General features: G+C 62.1%; 1 protein-coding gene across 1 annotated transcript in view; it reads right to left on the bottom strand.

Annotated features, from left to right (window-relative positions):
- The window catches only part of VAV2 (vav guanine nucleotide exchange factor 2), a 160317-nt gene that overhangs the window by 108452 nt on the left and 32788 nt on the right, over positions 1-19077 (bottom strand). The window lies entirely within an intron of this gene.

The following is a 19077-nucleotide window of genomic DNA, read 5'->3' as shown; positions in this document are numbered from 1 at the left end:
GGCTGGGTCCCCCAGGTTGTGATGGTCATAGTGGGGACGCTGGCCGTCCTCGGAGTATGACAGGACCCAAAGGAAGGCTGGAGGATTTGGGTAGAGGAGGGGGCAATCAGACTTTACGTCCTAAACTGTTAGGGAACAGGATGGAGGCAATGGTGGGAAGAGGGACAGCAGCAAACAGAACAGACAGATGGCGGTGGGCAGTGGGCACTGAAGTGACCCAGGTGCGACCTTGACCCAGTCACCAGCAGGAGAGGCGCGCAGTGGTCGGTCTGGATATAATCCGGGGTTCCTCAGCCTCGCCAGCAGACTCTGGGGCTGGATGGCCCATGTCTTGGGGCTGTCCCCTACTCTCTACCCACCAGACGCCAGGAGCAGCCCCACGCCCCAGCTGCAGCCGTCAAGAACGTCGCTCGATGCCACAGCCGGCCCCGCAGAGAGCCGCCCGCGCAGACCCAACCAAGGAAGAGCAGAGCCACCCGGAAGAGCAGCCTCCGGGAGGGACGGAGCCGGGCAGAGAGGCCGGGATCCTGGGACACCACTCAGGCCACGTCGGAGGCCCGTCAGGCTTCTGGTGCAAAGTGCAGAGAGAAAGTGCGGGCGAGGGGCCGGAGGAGAAATCCAGGGGAGGCTGGGGCTCTGGGCCCCGGGGAAGAAGGGCGAGCTCTAGGGGCAGAAGGACAGGGCAGAGAGCCGACCAAGGAGTCAGTGCTGTGGGGGCCACAGAAGGGGCCCACGCTGGTGGCACGGCGGGGACAGAGGCCTGTACGAAATGGACTGGGCAGAGGACCCAGAGCTGCAGGGACAGCCACAAGCCCACCCACATCTGACCCAAAGCAGCCCCCGGACCCCTCGTTCACAGCCCCGCAGCGCACAGTGGGCCCGCACAGTGGTTCCCTGCCAGCACCTTCTCCCGCCTAGCAGAACCCCATCTCTGTACCCCATCTCCGTCTGCTTCCTTCCCTATCCGCCCGGCCATGGAGGTCACCCGCCCCACCCCCAGCTCCTGTAGCCGGTCCAGGGACCCCCACCAGCTCCCCAGCCCAACCCTGCTCGCTGGTCGTGGGCAAGGATGCCCGGAGCCCCGTGGCTACTCGAGACGCTAAGCGACCCTTCCTGACCAGGTGCATTTCCCTCCCGTAACCACCCCTCACACCTTCAGGCGCCCCCAGCAGAGCCAAGCCGAGGGGCTGGACAGCACCTGGCCCCGAGATGCTCAGATTCTGGACCTGGGACACAGAGACCACATCCATGAGCCTGGGTGGTCACAGAGATGTGGTGGCCAAGACTGTCATTTGGAAGGGGTCATGGCGGAGCGGGGGCAGGGGGTGAGGGAGAAACAGGAGACAGAGCCCCGGGAAAGAACAGAGAAAGGACACAAGAGCACCCGGCAGGCTTGACCCGGGGGGTCCCGGGGAAAATGTAGCCTCCCTCAGGAGAGCCGTCCTCCTGGGGCCCCCACACTGCCCGGAACCCCCCCTTCAAGGAGCAGGGCTGGCCACCGGGCTGTCACTTCACCACAGCCTCGAAACACAAAGCCGCGGCCAGCGACGACAGCTCGGGCTCAGTGCGCCAGACCCGAAACCCCAGGAGGTGGCCGGGCCGTCCTCCGGGCAGAGGCCACACCCCCGATGAGTTCGACACAGAATCGCTACCGAGCCCCACCACGCCACGCGAGGTCTGTACCCCACAGACACGAGCACCCTCGCACACACGTTCACAAGCACGGCCGAGCCGCCCCACGTCCATCAGCAGGGAAGCGGGCCGAGCGGCCGCGGCCCATCCGCGAGAGCATCTCATCCGGCCGCGAGGAGGAACGAGGTACCGACCCACAGGCCACGTGGATGCACCCTGAGAAGTCCACTGAGGGAGAGAAGCCAGACGCCAGCCCCACAGGCCGCGGGATTCCATCTCCAGGCAGTTTCCGGAAGAGGCGAGTCCTGAGGGCCGGAGAGCGGCTGCGGCTTGCAGGGGGCAGGGCAGGAGGCAGGGGGGTGGGGGCTGCTACGGGGCCGGGGCTTCCTTGAGGGCTGATGGGAATCTTCCGCAAAGGGGCAGCTGGAGACAACGGCGCAACCCTGAGAACTTCCTTCAAGCCACAGAGCCGCACCGTTCCAGGCGGTGAAGCTGGTACGCCGGTCGCTACGTGTCTTCTCCGTCCCGCCCCCAGAAAAGGGGAGAGGCCGGCCCTCATGTCTGGATCTCCGTCGCCAGAGCCCTGTTCCCCAGTCCACAGAGCACACAAATGGGTCTGCGGCTCTGGAAGGGAGCGCCGTGCTGATCCTCCCCCGGCCACACCTGTCCCCCCACCCCCGCCAAGCAGCACCAGGTCCTCCGCGGCCGAGGGCCTGCTCGCAGGCGGGAAGGGGCCAGGGCGGCAAGGACGCAGGCAGGAGCTGTGTCTGTGACCCTGACAAACACCGAGTGTTTCTGTAAATGATGGCAAGGCCGGCTCAGCAGCCCCAGTCTCCGTGATCTCTGCGACACCAGGACAGTCCCGGAGCAGGCCACAGGGGCTCCACGGCGTCAAACCCTGCCTCCCGCTCCTTGGCCTGGGGTCATTCCCGGACTCCCTGACCCTGCAGTTCCCCCACCCCAGCCTGATCTTTTCAAGGGGATTCAGCACGTTCTGGAATCCCACGGGCTCCGACGGCCAGCGTCCTGCCACATTTCTCCCAAGAAGAATGACTGTACCACGAGGAACTTTCTTCTGAAGGAGACGCAAGATGCGGGAGGTCTTGCCCTCTTCGCAAAGCCCCCTGAGAACACGAAGCTTCGACAAGCCTCTCGTCTCCGCAGAGAAGCCCACGGCCAATACCAAGGACCCAAAACTCACGGGTGTAACCCAGCACACACACGCGCACACAGATACACACAACACAACACACATGTGCAGACACACGACATGCATGCACACCACACGCATACACGTGCACCTGGACTGCACACACGACACATGTGTGAACACATACAACGCGCGCGCCCTCCCTTCCCTTCCCGAGGGCTGCAGGGAGACGGGCCCAGGCCCCAGCCACGCCCACACAGGGAGGAGGGCAGGCGGGAGGAGGGCAGGCGGGGTCTGGTCGCAGGCAGCCTCTCCCTCCTAACCGGAGCTGGGGCTGGGCCCGGCTTGCTAAGATAAGGCAGAATAAAGAACAAGATGAATCACCTGCCCAGCCATCACTGGGCTGAACGCTAGCTGACAGTGATTCACTGGAAAGTTCTCTCCTGGGGAGACAGCCCTCCTTGCAGAGGGGGAGGGAGGGTGGCGGCACTGACAAAGGCCGGCTGGGCCAAGCCGGGACAGAGCACCTGCCACTGGTCCAGAGCCCCCACTCCTGGGAAACCGTGTGACTGCTGGTGGGGAGTTTGGTGCTTTGAGACGCAGGGGGAGCGGGAGTCTCAGCGGCAGGTGCAGAGGGAGGCAGCAGGGGTGGAGAGGGAAGGGCAGGGAAGCGAGGAGAGGGACTGGAGGGACAGGGCAGATGCTGAGGGATGGGCCTCCAAGGGGAAGCCCACCTCTCCAGTGCAGCTGGCTTTTCCGGGCCAACAGCCACTTTGTTCCCCTGCAAAGCACCCCCTGGAGGCCTCCAGTCTTGCTAAAGCATTAAGTCAGCGCCTCCTGCGTGCAGATGCCGGGGCAGGTCAGGTAGAGATGAGAGGGATCTGATGTCGGCGTCTGATGTCCTGTGTGCCCGGAGCCAGCGGCTCCACCCTAGCGTCCTGGCCCGCCGAGGGTGAGGCTACAGGGGGCCCCACACGAAGACGCCCCCATGCTTCGGGGCTGGGGTACAGTAAGCGCTCAGCAGAGTACGGATAAGAAGGACAAGGTCGTTACCCTCCTGGGGCCCGAAAGCCCCACAGTCCCCAGCCTGGCTTCCCTCCTTGATGGCACACAAGTGTCTTCAACAAAGCCAAGTAGCCCGCACGCCAGTCCTCCCTGCCCGGGGCCGGCGAGGGGCCAGCCCGCATGCTCGTTCGGTTTTCTGCACTCTGCACCTCTCCTCCCTGGAGGGCCCCTGCCTGTCCTCCCCTTGGAGGGGCCTAAGTTCCTTCTCCGTTCCTGGTCGGGAGCCGTCCTCCAGAGAGGATCCAGCAAACTCCTCAGTGCAAACAAGTAAGTGATAAAGCCTAACAGGTTACCTATGTCAATAGGAACGTTAGAGTCAAAGAATGACTCCCTAACGGTGGAATGTCAAGTTGAATATTTTTTATGACGTATCAGAGAACTGAAAACCTACCATGAGAAAAAAAAAAAGAACTCTTTTCTTTTCCTGCAAGAGGCCTTTTATGTTCACAAGAGCTAGACCTATCATCCAGCCAGTTGCAAAGGCATAATCTCCGAAGTGTCCTCAGCTACTCACAAACAAAACAGTGGCCCCACTGAAAATGTGTACAGCGCACCAAGGGGCCGCAGCTATTCCAGATGAACCAGACCTAACTCTGAGCCCAGGCCCACGAGGTTCACTTACCCACTAAGCCCCCCAGGCAGGTGCCACCGTCCCTTGTAGATGAGGAGACCAAAGCTTAGGAGGGGAACATTCTGCCCAGCCATCAGGCATCTGTTAAAGAGCGGAGCTGTTCTGCCCTCCCCCCACCCCAGACAGAACCCTAAAGACCCCAAAGGGAGAATCCTGGAGACAGAAAGGGCTGGTCGAACCCCACGCCGGTTTGTCCACAGAGGCTGGGACGGAGCGCCGCCCGCGGGCCCACGACCACAGCTCAGGGGGCTCCTAGTCCACCATCCCGGCGCCCACAGAGTCCGTGTCTAGTGGGGCCGCTCCCCGGCTCACAGATATGACCTCGCTGTGTCCTCCCGCAGTGGGAGGGGCGCAGAAGGGGCCTCTGGGGTCCCTTCCTGCAGCTCACCCGGGGACCTCCTCCCCTCCCAAGGGCATCCTGACACCTTCATCTGGGGTGGAGTTAGGTTTGAACACGTGACTCTGGGGGGTGACACCCACCCAGCCTACCACAGTCCCCCAGCCCAACGGCAGACACTGAGCCCACGAGACAGAAAACTTGCCCAGCCCTGGATCCCAGCCAGCCACCTGCCCACCGCCGGCCCTCCCTGGCTGAGCCCCCAGCCCTGGCCCACCGCCACCCCCGGACTGCGCCTGGTGCTCCTTTCCCCAGCCTCCTTCCAAAGGGCGTCAGCGACCTCTCATTTCCCTGCTTCGCTGCCTCCATCTTCCAAAGTGATTGAGATTCTAACACCATTAAACGTGATTTAATTTGCTTTTCCTAATGATATGCCCCCAGTATTAGGACATCTCTCCTTTTCCACTTGAACGACATCTCAGGGTGATTTCCACCAGTTAAATTAATAGGGAAACCATTAGATATGTTACAGAGGAGTCGGTGCCTCCAGCTCAGCTCTGAACTCGTCTTACACGGAGGAGGAAAGTGGTCCTCGCTGGGGCAGAGACACAGAACGGGGCAGAAGGCTCGGGCGTCCCCGTCTCAGTCCCGCGTTTTCCAGAGCCTCTATTTGCCCATCAAAGCCACACCCAGCCGCTGCCCCCGGCTACCTCCATCACCAGGACGCATCTAGAAATCCGGGCCGTGGCACCTGTGGGGAGGCACTTCCAAGTGCTCACTGGCTGGGATGACGGGTCCTCCACGCACACACGTCTCGCTCACATCTCGGGTCCCCACGGGGCTGAGGTCACGTCCATTCCCGTTTCGTAGATGACAGAGGCCAGCAAGGCCACGCAGCACAATCGAGGTCCCCCAAGCCCGGGCCTGTCTGACACCAGCCCGTCCTCAGCCCCTGGGACCCACGGCCTCCCCACAGTCACAGTCGTGTTCTCCAAACCTCTCCACCACTTGACCTTCCCTTCGTCCCCCCGTCGCCGGCCTGCCTGCAGCCCCCGTGGTTTATGACTGCACTGTCCACAGCGGCCTCCTCGCCAGCCTCCCTCGCTGCCACGTCTCTGCGTTTCCAGTGCTGGAGGATAAAAACACCACGGTGCCGGCTCCGGAACCTTCCACGGGAGGAGCACCATGGCCACCCCTCCCCTGAGATCTCACCGCCAACCTGCGCAGCAGGTCCTCATGAGGAGCGGAGGGCCCGGCCGGCTGGGGTGGGCCAGGGGACCCGAGGGCACTGCGGAGCTGCCTCCTGCAACCTGTCCCAAAGCCACACAACCCTGGGCGGGGGCTTTGCGGAAACCAGGCACCTGGACTCCCGGCCCAGGGCCTCCCTGTCCCCAGTGGCCGGGAGGGCCGGCCGGTGGCACTGCCTTTCTAACCCCCAAGTCAGACAGGGCCTCTCACTGAGAAGAGTCGCCAAGACACTGGATTTTTCCTGAATGTTCCTCCCATCTCGGGAGGGAGAAAGGGCACTTAGCCATTTTTGCCACCAGCTAAAATATTTCAGTCTCAGATCAAGAAGGAATGCAAGCCGGAAACAGCATACGGCTCAGCGCCAGACAGATTCATTCTGTCCCAGGGAAGCAGGACAAACGGGGCGCTCTTGGCAACCCCGGGCAGGAGGGGAAAGGCCCTGCCCCTCCTTCGTCTTGAGCCCAGAACCAGCTCCTGCCAGCTTCAGACCCCAGTGTGGGCCCACCCTCAGGCCGGGCTAGGCGCTCACACGTGTGGACCCCACCACGGGCCAGGGGCCAGGCTCCCCTAATTGTGCACGACTGCCCCCCAAGATTCGAAAGCAGCAGCGCACACCAGTGAGGGGGTCTCGCATCAGAGGCCGAGCTGACAGCCTCATCCAGTCGTCCTGAAAGGTTATCCTTGGGGCCTCCCCTCACGCAGGGCCTGGGTTCCCAGGGCCAGGATAGAAAGGCCAGGCCCTGCCTTGGACCCCCCAGAGAGCCAGGAGGCAGGGCCTGTGTCCCCATCGGCACAAGGGCTCAGCCTGAGACTGCTAAGGCCCACCCTTCTAGGCGCAGGCCTCCTGCCTCAGGGACTGTTCCTCCCCGGGGACCTGCCCTCTGAGCGCCCTGGCTGGCCCTCCCCGGACCCCAGGACGCAGGGGTTGGCCTGGGGCTGGGGCTGCTGTCACCCTGAGCTCCCTCCGCTGTCTCACACACCTGCCAACCTGCCACAGTGCCCAGTGATGACCGGCCGTGCCCTCCACACTGATGGGAGCCCTACCTGGGGGGCCTGAGGGTCACGGTCCCCGTGGGCTCCAAGTACCCTGCACGTGCCCGAACTGAACGCCCCCAGCTCCGAACTTCCTGCCGGCCCCCTTCCTGGGTGGCCGGCACCCCCCGCCGTAGGGCACTGGCACCAAGTACAGATCAGAAACTCTAACTGGAGATATAACTCATAATTAGCCTTTGATTAATTAAAAATGGGAAAACCAATTACTTAATAAATGCCATTGGCTTCATTTGCGTCAAATTTGAAAACGTATTTTCCGAAGAGGAGAGGATATTCACAAGGGTCCCTGGAGGGCAAAGCCAGGCACACAGACTCCACAGGTCCAACGACCTTGGCCCTCAGCCTCCAAACCCCACCCCCCGGCCCCGCCAGACAGCCCCCCACACAGGAGCAGAGGCTGGGGGTCTGTCCCTCTCAGCACTCTGTCCCCTGCATCTGGCCCGGCTGGGCACTCCCTCCTAGGTGGTTGTGGAAGGCAGGGAGGGGGGTGGGCTCTGGATGTCCAGGAGGAGAGCTGAGTCTCGTTCTACTGTCGCTGGCCTCTGGGTGCCAAGCCCAGACCCAGTGGGACCTGTCTCCTGACCGCTGCGTCCCCCGGCCAGACCGAAGGAATGACGACTGCAGCCGGGCTCCAGCCTGAGCTCGGCCCTTCTTGGCCATGACACGGAGCGTACACGGTGCCTCCGGTCTAGACAGACCCCAGAGCGCCCGCCTTCCCTGCCCTGACCTGCGACCTGCACTGCACGGAGTGTGAGACCGGGATCAAAGGTGTCCACACCTTCGTGCCACGCACGGCGGGCAGCCAGTTGCACTGTGGCAGTGCCACCGAGGCTGCGGTCGCAGCCACATCACTCCCAGGAGGGCCCCATGATGGCCACCGTGTTTGCAAGGCTGTGCTAAGCCCGGTACGTCCACACGGCCCGGGCCAGGGGCGCACCTTCCCGGGACAGCCAGGGACGGTCCCAGTGCCGGCTGGACCAACGTGAGGGGCTGGCCTTGACCTCCCGCACCAGGCCTTCTCGTCCGTGGACTCGGCCGAGCCCAACCGTGTTCACGCTCTCCTTCCACGTCCGCCAAGCCTCCCATCACCACGATGACCGGCCGTCCCCGAGAAGCAGCCTTCGTATCCGGCACCAGGGACCCCTGCTGCGTGTAGGGGCAGCCCCTCAGCATCCCGGGGGCCACCCCGGGGAGCGGGCTCCAACTTCAAAGCCGGCCCCACCGCGTTCCCACGAGCTCCTCCCACTCCACCTGGCTCCGTGCAGCGGCCGGGAGGAAGCCCCAGGCCCGAGCACGAACAGCAATCAGCCGCTGGTTAACACGGACCTCTACAGAGCCCGGCCGCCGAGGCGTTCGCGCTGCATGGAAATTCAGCCATGAGCACTGGGTGTGAGGGTTGTTCCAACAACGTCTGCAGGTAGCAGTCACCGCGATGCTCCTAGCGCTGGCGGGCAGAGGGGCCGGGAGACGGTGTGCCTCTCTGGTCCCAACCAGACAGCACACAGGGACAGAGAGGGCTCCGGCTGCCGCGAGCCCTGGGATCCCGGGGCTCCTGGTCCGTCTGGGACTGGTGAGGGGCCCGGGCACCCTGAGGTCTCAGCTCACTCTGCAGCTGCTGGAACCTTCTCCCCCAAACCCTCTGTTCCTGGGAAGCGTGGGGCAGCCCTGACCTCCCCTACCCTGAGCTGCGGGAAAAGAATGCCCACCAGGTCATCTCGCTTTCCTTGGCTCTGGCAAAACTGTGACCCCAGAGCTGTCTTCCCGGCCGGGGTCACACACTTCGGAAAGGGGCCTGATGCCCCCATGGGAAAGCAGATGTGCCCCAGACGGTCCCTTGTGGACCAAGTGCCCCACATGGGGAAGGCGCTGGGGGTGGGTGACTTTTAAGGATGGGGACCTTGAGGCCGGTGAGGCGGGGCCTGGACGGGCAGACTCTTCTCAGACTGACCAGCAAATGTGGTCACTCGGCAGACACTTCTGTTCCCTATCTTCAAAACAAACCACTGCCCTCCCTTGAACAGATGCTCCCACGACTCTTGTCTACAAAAGGGGCCAAGACCGCCCAATGCAGAGGACAGTCTTTTCAAGAAACAGAGCTGGGAAATCTGGATGTCCGCATGTGAAGAACGGGACAGTCGGACACTGACCTCCACCGCATACAAAAATTAGCTGGACACGGATCAAAGACCCAAATGTAAGACCTAAAATTATAAGGCTCTTGGAAGTAAATGCAGGAGGGGCACCTGGGGGGGCTCAATCATTAAGCTTCTACCTTCAGCTCAGGTCGTGATCCCGGGGTCCCGGGATGGAGCCCTGCATCGGGCTCCCTGCTTGGCGGGGAATCTGTTTCTCCCTCTGCCTCTGCTGCTCCCCCTGCTTATGTGCTCTCTGTTAAATGTATAAATAAAATCTTAAAAAAAAAAAGTAAATGTAGGAGAAAAACTTCATGACACTGGATTCAGAAATGATTTGTTGGACAGGGCACCAAAAACGGAGGCAACAGAAAAAAAAAACAGCTACATCTGACTTCAAAACTAAAGTCTTTCACGCATCCAAGGACACTTTTTGGGAGAGTGGAAAGCAAGCCACGGCATGGGACAGAGTGCCTGTGAATCACATGCCTCTCAGGGCTTCTTAGCCTTAATATATAAAGAGCTTGTACCACTCAACAACAAGGAATGGATTAGAACATGGGTGAAGGCCTTGAACAGACATCTCCCGGAAGACGACACGAGAAGGTGCTCAACATCTCGAACCATGAGGAGGATGCAAATCAAAACCACAGTGAGATCCAATCTCACGCCCACTGGGGCGGCTGTATCTCTCTCTCTCTCTCTCTCTCTCTCTCTCACACACACACACACACACTAACCAGTGCTGGCGAGAATGTGCAGAACTTGGAGCCCTCGTGCCCTGCTGGGAATGAGAAACGGTGCAGCCGCTGTGGAAAATATTAGAGCGATTCCTCAAAACACGACATGCACAACCACCATGGGATCGGTGAGTCCCCTTCTGGGCAGGCACCCGAAACAAATGAGAGCAGGAACCCAAACAGCGACTCACACACCCGTGTCCCCAGCAGCACAGGCCACAACAGCCGGAAGGGAGAAATGGCCCAAACGTCCATCCACATCCATGCCACGTGCCACAGGCAAGTGGCACGTGGCGTGGCCACACAACGGAATACGACCCGACCTTTAAGAAGGATGGGACCCGGACAGGTGCCACCATGTGGGGGAACCTCGGACACGGGATGCTGAGGGAAAGAGGCCAGATGCAAAAGGCCACGTGGGATGGGATTCCCTGACTCCAGACGAGGCAAATGCACAGACAGAGAACAGCTGGGTGGTTGCCCGGGGCCGGGGCGCGAGGCAGGAGAGGCCGTTTCCTCCTGGGGCAACGAAACAGTTCTGAACAAGACGGCAGTGGCAGTCCCACCGCACCATGAATATGCAGAACGCCTCTGGACTGAGCCCAAAAATGGCTAAAAGGATCAATTTTATGTTCTGTCCATTTTATCACAACAATTTCTTTTAAAAAAAATTAGAGTCTGGGCACCTGGGTGGCTCAGTCACTGAAGCGTCCGCCTTCAGCTCAGGTCACAATTCCGGAGTCCTGGGATGAGCCCCGCGTCAGGCTCCTTGCTCGGCAGGGAGGCTGCCTCCCCCGCTCCCTCTGCCTGTGCACGCGAGTGCACAGGCGCACAAGCTCTCTCTTTCTCTCAAATAAATGAATAAAATCTTTAAGAAAAAGAACAGATTTTTTAAAAAAGGAAAAGGAGAAAAAAAGTCAAAAAGGACCACCCAGGATACGTAGCCACGGGCTCCAGCCCAAACTCCCTGATCCTTGAATGGGGCAGGGGGGTGGAGAGCCTGAATGACGCAGCCTTTCGGGGGGCAGGTAGGAGGGAGTAAATCTTTTGGAACCGCCATGGGGCCTCTCCCCCAACACGGTCCTGGCTGCCCTCCTTGTGATTCAGAGGAGACGCCCCCCCCCCCCACCATCTCAGACCCCACCCTGCTGCTGGTGCCTGGTCGCTGGGGGGGGCCGACCCCTCCTTGCCTTTGCAAGAAGGAACATTGCCCGAGAAGGGCCTCCCAGGGTGTCAAGAAAGGATACCTTGTCGCAATTAATTATTCACATTTTGCTACTTTTTCCCTCTCTCCTTAGCCCAGCTCTGCATTTTTTGCTGCAAACATCAGCCTGTCAGGCTTCAACAGAAACAATGTCTTGGAGCCCTGGGGAGAAACAATTAGCCAATTAATATTTAATTAACTGCGGACAGACAAAAAAGGCATCATGCATGAGTCACACCAGGCTGGGCTGAGAAAACACTAACTCTCGGCCGCTTGGGTGGGGCTGCTGGCAAGGCCAGACACAGAGGAGAGGAGGACACAGACAGGGACAATAGGCGCGCCCAGGACGACCCCCACCAAGGGGTCATCTGGGCAACGGTGTGCTCACAGATGGGGAAACTGAGGCCCAGATGTGAGGTCTGGGCGCATCCTCCTGGCCCACCTCCTCCATCCCCAGCTTCTCTGTCAGGTGTGACGGAGTCCAGAGTCCCCACGTCCTCTCTCCCCGGAAATGAATCGTGAGCAAGAAGGAGGTTAAAATGTCCCGGTGGCTCCTCAGCCAAGGCCCCTCTCAGAGAACTCTCGGGCCAGGTGTGGGAGCCGCCCCCTCCCCCGGGGCCCGCCCAGGGCTTTGGAGGAACCATCACAAGGGTCCAGAGGCCCCGGGCCCCACGCACAAGGGCTGCCCACCCCACACCGGGGGCACCAGGGCAGGCCCGGACCTCACAGCGCAGCTCGGCACACCTGTTCGTTGCCAGGGCTCTGCACTGAAACCGACACGCACCCCTCACTCCCTCCACCACCGCGAAGGCGGGGTCGGCCAACGGCTGGGGTCTGGAAGGGAGCAAAGAGAACCACTCCCACCCGAGTTAGGAGACAGCGGGTCAGCGTGTGCACAGATGCGCATGTAGGGGTGCACACGTGCGTGCGCGTGCGTGCATCTGGCTGTCCGGGTCCCTGGAAAGCGGGTAGGCCCCTGGCGGCAGGAAGGGACGTCCGCAGACAGTAGGAGGCACGGTTTGGAGCAGGAAACCTGCACCGCCAGCCCCGCACTGGGCCCTACTGGGCCTGGGGCTGCTCCTCCCAAACAGCGGCCGAGTCTGAACAATGAGTGTGCGGCGGACTCGGCGACCAGAGTGCCTGGTCGACGACACGCAAGCAGTCACCACAGCCTCAGTGTCTGCGAGTCCTCAAACGAGCCTCCAGGGAGCACCCAGGGCTCTGCACCCCCCAGATGAGTGAACACACACCAGGAGGAGCTGGGCAAGCACGTGGCAGTGCGGGGCCAGAATACAGAGATAAGGGGTGTCCGATCGATGTCCTGAGGCTGCCTGCTCCTCCTTCCCTGACCAGACAGCGCCCCAGGGACTCGCTCATTGATGCAGACGCTAAACAGAGAAATCGATGATGGGGCTGACGCAGCACAAGCTGGACGGGGTGAGGCTGGTGCTCAGCGGCAGGAACCACCAGCACACCCCGCCCCCCGCCAAGGCCACCAGCCACCTGCTCAGTGGGGGAGGGGACAGGGGCACCGCCCTGAAAGCAGTGGACTCCGAATCCAGCGCCCGCGGCTGCACCTGCCAGGCCCTCCTCCGCACTCCTCAAAGGGGCAGCCGAGCTGCAAACCCATTTTACAGATGGGGAGACTATGGGCCCAAGAGGTGAGGTGACTTCTGAGTCCCGCCAAGTGCCCTCTGGGCGCCGTTCCGTCTGGAGCTCTGAAAGCTCTCAATGGCTCCAACCCTACCTGGCTTCTAGAAGCTTTCGTGCTGCCAAGAAGCCCTAGGACAGTGGCGGGCGGGACTGGTGGGAGGAGCAGAGGGGGTGTCGGCACCAAGAGGAACACAGGGAGGTCTGGCAGAGCAAGCCGGCTCCGTCTCGTGGGCCCACTCCCCAGCAGACCGCGGGGGTACTGAGGTGTGTGCTGATGGGCTCAGTGGGAAGACACCTGCCCCGAGCACGGGGGGAAGGTCCCCTGTGTCCTACAGACAGAAGTTAAGGGGGTACGGGTGGGGCCGCAGGTCCAGGCTCTGCACCCAGCCAGGGCAGTCGGAGGGCCGGCGATGCTTCCCACGCTCAGGACATCATCCCGGCATCCCGCAGCTGCAACCAGGCCTGCCACAAACTGCCCCCCCGCCCCACCACCAAAGCCTCAGTCCCAACTAGGGCGGCCTGGGCTGTTACGACCACTGGTTTCAAACTACATTTTTAGCCCCTTTGGAACCCTTAAAGCAAAATGCCAGGCAAATGCACCGTGGAAAGCAGGCGAGAGCAGGCTCCCTCTGACTCAGCAGACCCCGCCATCCCTGCCTCCTCCCGGCCTCCTGAGAGGCCCAAAGGGGCCTGAAATCCCCTGCAGGATGGAATTAGAGTCACCTGTTCTGGCCTCGTGTGGGAAGACGTGCCGTCGCTGCCCTGCGTCTTCTGAACCACCAAGGGCCAGCACGTCCCTGCTTTGGTCCTCTTGCGGCCTCTCCCGGGACAGGACAGCCCGCGGGCCTCCGCTCGGCCCCACCGGCCTCCCCACCGGCCTGGAGCCCACCTTCCCGACGACGCCCCCTGCAGGCGGCAGAACCCTCAGGGCTGACCACGGCCCCTCCCCCCGTAAGGCCGCCTCCCCTGGGGGAAGGGGGGGAGCCAGAATCCGCCAGCAGGACCCCCACAGCACGACCCCCACAGCCCCCGACCGCACCGTCACTGTGGGGCTCGAGCAAGACGCATCTTCTCTCTGAGCCTCGAGTACCTGCCTACTTCGTGAGGTCCCCGAGGGCTCGGGAAGCCAGCAGGCAGCCCCGCACCTGCCAGCGACAGGAGGGAGAAGGACGAGAGGGGACGCGGGCGGAGAGCGGGGATGGGGCAGCCGGCGTCACAGCCTGAACTACACAGCGGCCTGTGGGCCCCCCAGCCTCGCTCTCAGTTTCCGAGCCTAGAAAATGTCTCCATGAACCATAGATCAGAGAATTAAACACACTTGTCGGAGGGCATGCAGACCTTCCTCGAGGGCCGTCCGTTCTGCCCAAACGGAGGCTCAAGTGAGCCCCACTGACAGGGGCACCTGCGGGTCCCGGGCAGGTAGGGAGGCCTGGGCTGGCTGGGGCAGCGCCCACTGGGCACAAGGGGGCGCCCCATGCGGGGAGGGCCTGGAGGGCCACCGGATGCCCAAGCCCCCCGGGCCCCTTCAAGGCAGCTGACCCACCGAGGGCTCCAGGGTACCCTGACCAGAGGCTTCCCAGGCTCCTCCTGTAAGATCCACGTATCCACACAGAGGCAGACCAGCCGGTGCCCCATGGGCAGACTGTGATTCTAGACACCTGGGGGACGTCAGTAACCCAAGTCCCCACGGCCAGGAGGTGGACGGCGACAGGCACGCCAAAAAAGGTGCCTGTCATACTTCGTGGTGGTGCCGCGCTCGAGGGAGCCGGCAGCGAGGGGCACGCCACCCCTCAACAGTGAGATCTGAACAGAGACCCCACAGCGGGGGGGGGGCGGCCCTGCAGCCACGGGCGGGGGGCGGCCTGCAGGCGAGCCCAGGAGAGCGAGTGAGTGCAGCGGGAGCGGGGAGCGGGGCCCAGGAAGGGCCATTCCCTGCAGGCTGGGGTCGGCATCCTGCTCTGTACGGTGCGGTGAGGACAGCCCACGTCGCCGTGCGTGGGAAGATCACGTGAGCCGACCTCGGGGGGCCCAGCGCTCTCCAGGGACCAAAATACCAGAAAAAGTCACAGAAACTGCGGTCTCACCAGGATCTTCTCTCCAAAATTCCCAACCAGCTTGCAAGCCAGGGCCACGGCGTTCCCTGGAAGAGCCCCCGAAGCGGGCCCCCCCCCCCGCAGCCCTTCCCACGCCCGCTCCCACGCCGGGCCCTGCACCTCCGACAGACGGCACGAAGGGACAAGAGGAAGGGTCCACCCGCCGCAGATTTTCCTACCCGCAAGCCCCTCGGCAATGCCCCACACGCACTGCGCAAACTTAATCCCTTTAACGTGAGAAATACGGGGGGAGCCAGTTCTCTGATCCTCCAGCTCCGGGGGGGATGGAGCCTGCTGGGGCCGAGCGGGAAGAGGAAGAAACCAGTACCACCCTCGACCGGGCCCCGCGCTGCCCGTCCCCGCTGAGACCTCCCACGCCGCGCGAGGGGCCACAGTCTTCATCTCATCCCTGCAGAAAGGAAAGCTCGAGGAGCCCAAGCCTTCGCAAAATCTGGATCCCCACCGAGGTCTAGAGGACAAGAAGCCCCTCTCTCTCGGGCCGGCCACCCCCACCCCCTGGCTCCAACAGAACCCACACAAGAGAAGGCTCCAGGAGGAAAGCACCTGGCCAGCTTCCCCTGGCGAGTGGGCTGGCTCCTTCCGTGGCTGGCCGCACCCAGGGCTCCCGGAGCCCTCGAGGGTCTCCGGGGGTCCACCTGTCCGCTGCCCCCACCAAGGCCTCTGCACGGGGTCTCTCCAGGGAGCAGAGAATCCGGCCTGCCCCTCCCAGCACTCCTCCTGGGTCAAGTACACACCTTCTGAAGCTTCGTGGGCCCCAAACGCCAGCTCCCTCCGCACCTGCCCTGCTCGGCCCAGCAGAGAGGCCAAAGGAGAAGCCCAAGGGCCCGGGGCTGGGCCAGTCTGTACACAGGCGGAACGCGGGAACGCACCCCAGCTCTCCAGAGCGGGGAGGGGGCTTAGTCTGTCCCGTAACACAAGCTGTGCTCGCTCTCAGTGCATGGGATCCTCCCCGCAACAAAATCACAGAGAAGGTCCAGTGTCGTGGCTGAGAGGTGGGCCAGAGCCCGGTATCTTCTGGGGAAGTTCTAGCATTTCCACTCTCTCCTTTCTTCTACAATTGATGGCACAGGAGCTAATCTGGGCCTCCCCTTGGAGGGCAAAGACCATTTCTCTCCCTTTTATCTCTACCATAGTGAGTGCTTCACGAATGCACAGTATATTAAGTGCTTAATGGCTGGGGGGGTAGATGGGTGCACGGCTGGGCTGTGGGTAGATGGTGGGGGGCTGGGCCAGCGGGGGGGTAGATGGTGGGTGGCTGGGTAGGTAGATGTGTGCATGGGTGTGCAAATGGCTGGGTGGGTGGACGGAGGAGTGAATGAATGCACCAATGCCTTTTCTCCCCAAGGAATGACTCCAGCAACATTGGAGATGGGAAGCTGAAAGCAGCTGCTTGGAAACAGCACAATGAAACCAGGACGAGGACAGGGTCTGCCTTCCTGCTGGCGGGGACTCAGCGCTCCGGGGCCAGCGGCGGGGGTCAGGGGGAGGGCAGAGCGGGCAGTCGCGTCTTCACAGTCTGACGTGCGTGAGGGCCCCCAGGCCCACCCGGAAGAGTCAGGCTGCACCGGCAGAGCTCCTGGAGGGGCTCCTCAAAAGGCTAAGCCGGGCCCATGGGAAACATCCCTGAAGAGACCCACAGAACCTACACTCCGTCTCTGTGCCCAGATGGAGCTATGCACGGGGACCTCCCTGCCGGGCCCCTCTCAGAAGATAACACCCGATAAAGACCAGACGCTCTCCTTCTCACCAGCCCGCCAGCAGCCTGCCCTCCTGTCCACCGCTGCGCCCCACCCAGCGCCACCCTCCAGGGGTGGGAGAGTCCCTGTGCCTCTGGGTACCAAGCAAAGCAGGCCACGGGCGCTGGGGCTCTGCTGGTGTTGTGGTTTTCTCCTGGGCATTCCATCCCAGGACATCAGGAAGGACTAGCCAAGCAAACAGACTTGGGACAGTGGGCGCCTACGGGGACAGCACATCCCAGCGCCCCAAGCCTCTGTCGGCCCCCAGCTTGGAAACCCTAACCACAGGTTTACCTCGATGAGAAACACATGTGGGGCAGGACGAGCTAAGAAAAAGGATGCTTAGCCAGATGGATGGGGAGGACGGGGCCACCATGCAGCCAACAGGAGGTCCAAGGACCAAGAAAAAGGGAAGTGAAGAACACGGTGAGCCCCTGGGGCACGTGCAGGGCTGAGTGCCCAGAAACAACCCTGCTTCCTGCTCAGCAGAGCTCAGAGGGCGGTCGTCTCACCACCATTTCACAAGTAGGATTTGGAGAAACTGAGTCAGCCACTTGGCACCTCGGCTTGCCGGACTCAAACCCAGCCCCCAAGCGTCTGCAGTCCATGTGCTCAGTCCTCTGGCTCTGTCTTCCAAGGGTGCAGACTTACTTTATGAGTAAAATAATAGAAGACGAAAGTCAGAGGACACAGGTCTACAAGGATCTATTTCCCTTTTAGCCAAACCTGTGGCAGGGACAGCGACAAACGCTTGGCATTTCAGGAGCACGTACTGAGGGCTGGACGCCTCGTCACCTCTCCCAGGGCAAACGGAGGTCAGAGGCACCGGGTCACCTGCCAAGTCATCCAGCCAGTTAGCAGGGCCAGGATGTCAATCGGTCTGACTCGAGGATCACAACGTGAAGAGCAGAGGCGCGGTGGGGGAGCTCTCCCCAAGCCCTGCCCAGAGCCAAGGGGCCTCGGTGCATGGCATGAACCGAGGCCCCCCCATACACAGCTCAGCGCCCAGGTCCGAGACCTCACACCACCTCCATTCCCGACAACGCCCCACCACAACTCCAAATGGAGACAAGTGAACAGCCCGCTCCCGGTTTCCACTGCAGAGGCCACGGCGTGGCAAAGCAGCACCAATGTCCGTCACCGTGCCATGTGGGCAGACCAGGGGCCAGCTCCAGCCGCAGCCCCCACGCAGCTCCTCTGCGTGCAGCTGGGACATCGCCCTGGAGCCAAGCGGCCTCCCTGAACCCCTGAGGAGCACAAGGCGTGTCCCCCTGCACACCGCGTGCCCCACGGTCGGTGGGTCGTCTGACGGGAGTCTGAGCTCCATGTGTGGGCGTCTGTCTTACACCATCGCCTCAGCTGTAGCACATCAAAACCAAAAGGCCATCATAGACCGTCCCCCGCCCACCGCCGGCCGAGATGAGCCTGGCCAGGGTGTATCCTGCCTTGTCCTTGACGGGGTGACCGTAAACAGCAGTTCTGTGCGTGAGTGTATGCAACGTGCGTGCGTGCGACATACGTGCGTGCGTGTGCTCCTGCCCAGGGCACTGCCGTGAACGAGGAGGAACAGGAGAGTGGCCTCAGTCCCTCTGAAAGCAACCCCAGGGAGCTGAGAAGCCCATTGATGGGACAGGACGCCAGCAAGACCCCAGCCCAACCTCGGTGCTCCCGCCCCAGCACACGTGCCCGGGGGGGCACAGGGAGGCCGGCGGCCGGGAACCCCAGGCAGGGGCACCGCAGCAGCAGGGACTCAAGCGAGCCCTTCCAGGGGACGTGAAACCACTCAGAAGGGGCGATCGCACAGGCATGGGTTCTTGTGGGGGTCTTCGAATCTCCTGTCTAGCGAATTCCAGAACGCGGGGAGGGGACCATCAGGCCAGGTGGCTTATGGGAAAGTCCAGGCTCCTGCCGGCGACTGTAGCGCCTGAAGGAAAGGGTCCTCTCGGAGCTCACTGCGCAGCACTCACAGCGGCAGATCCAGAAGTCCCCCTCCTTTCATAAATGATGCATTCGCAGCACATTTCCTCAAACACCCAGTCCCCGATAATGCTTCTCAGACAAATTAAGCAATAAATATCTTCTGATGTTTCCCATCAGCAGGTGGAAACGGTTCCTCGGGCAGTCCGGGAAGTGGCAGTCTGGCCGAGCCTGTGCCAGCAGCCTGGCGGGGGGGCGGGGGGGGGGGTGGACGCGGTGCGGGGTGGGGGGGGAGATGCACAGAGAACGGGGACCCCCGGATCGCAGGCAGCAGAGAACCAGTTCTTCCCTCCTGCCCCCAACCTCCACGCAGCAGAAGATATCACGGCCCCCATCCCTACCACATCCAAGGAGTGGCCTGGGACCACACGTGACATCTCACGTGGCTGTGAAGTCAGGCTCGCC

Source organism: Martes martes, assembly GCF_963455335.1.
Source record: "Martes martes genome assembly, chromosome: 12".
Lineage (NCBI taxonomy): Eukaryota > Metazoa > Chordata > Mammalia > Carnivora > Mustelidae > Martes > Martes martes.
Note: the sequence above shows the minus strand (reverse complement) of the source record. Positions and strands in the feature narration are given on the sequence as shown.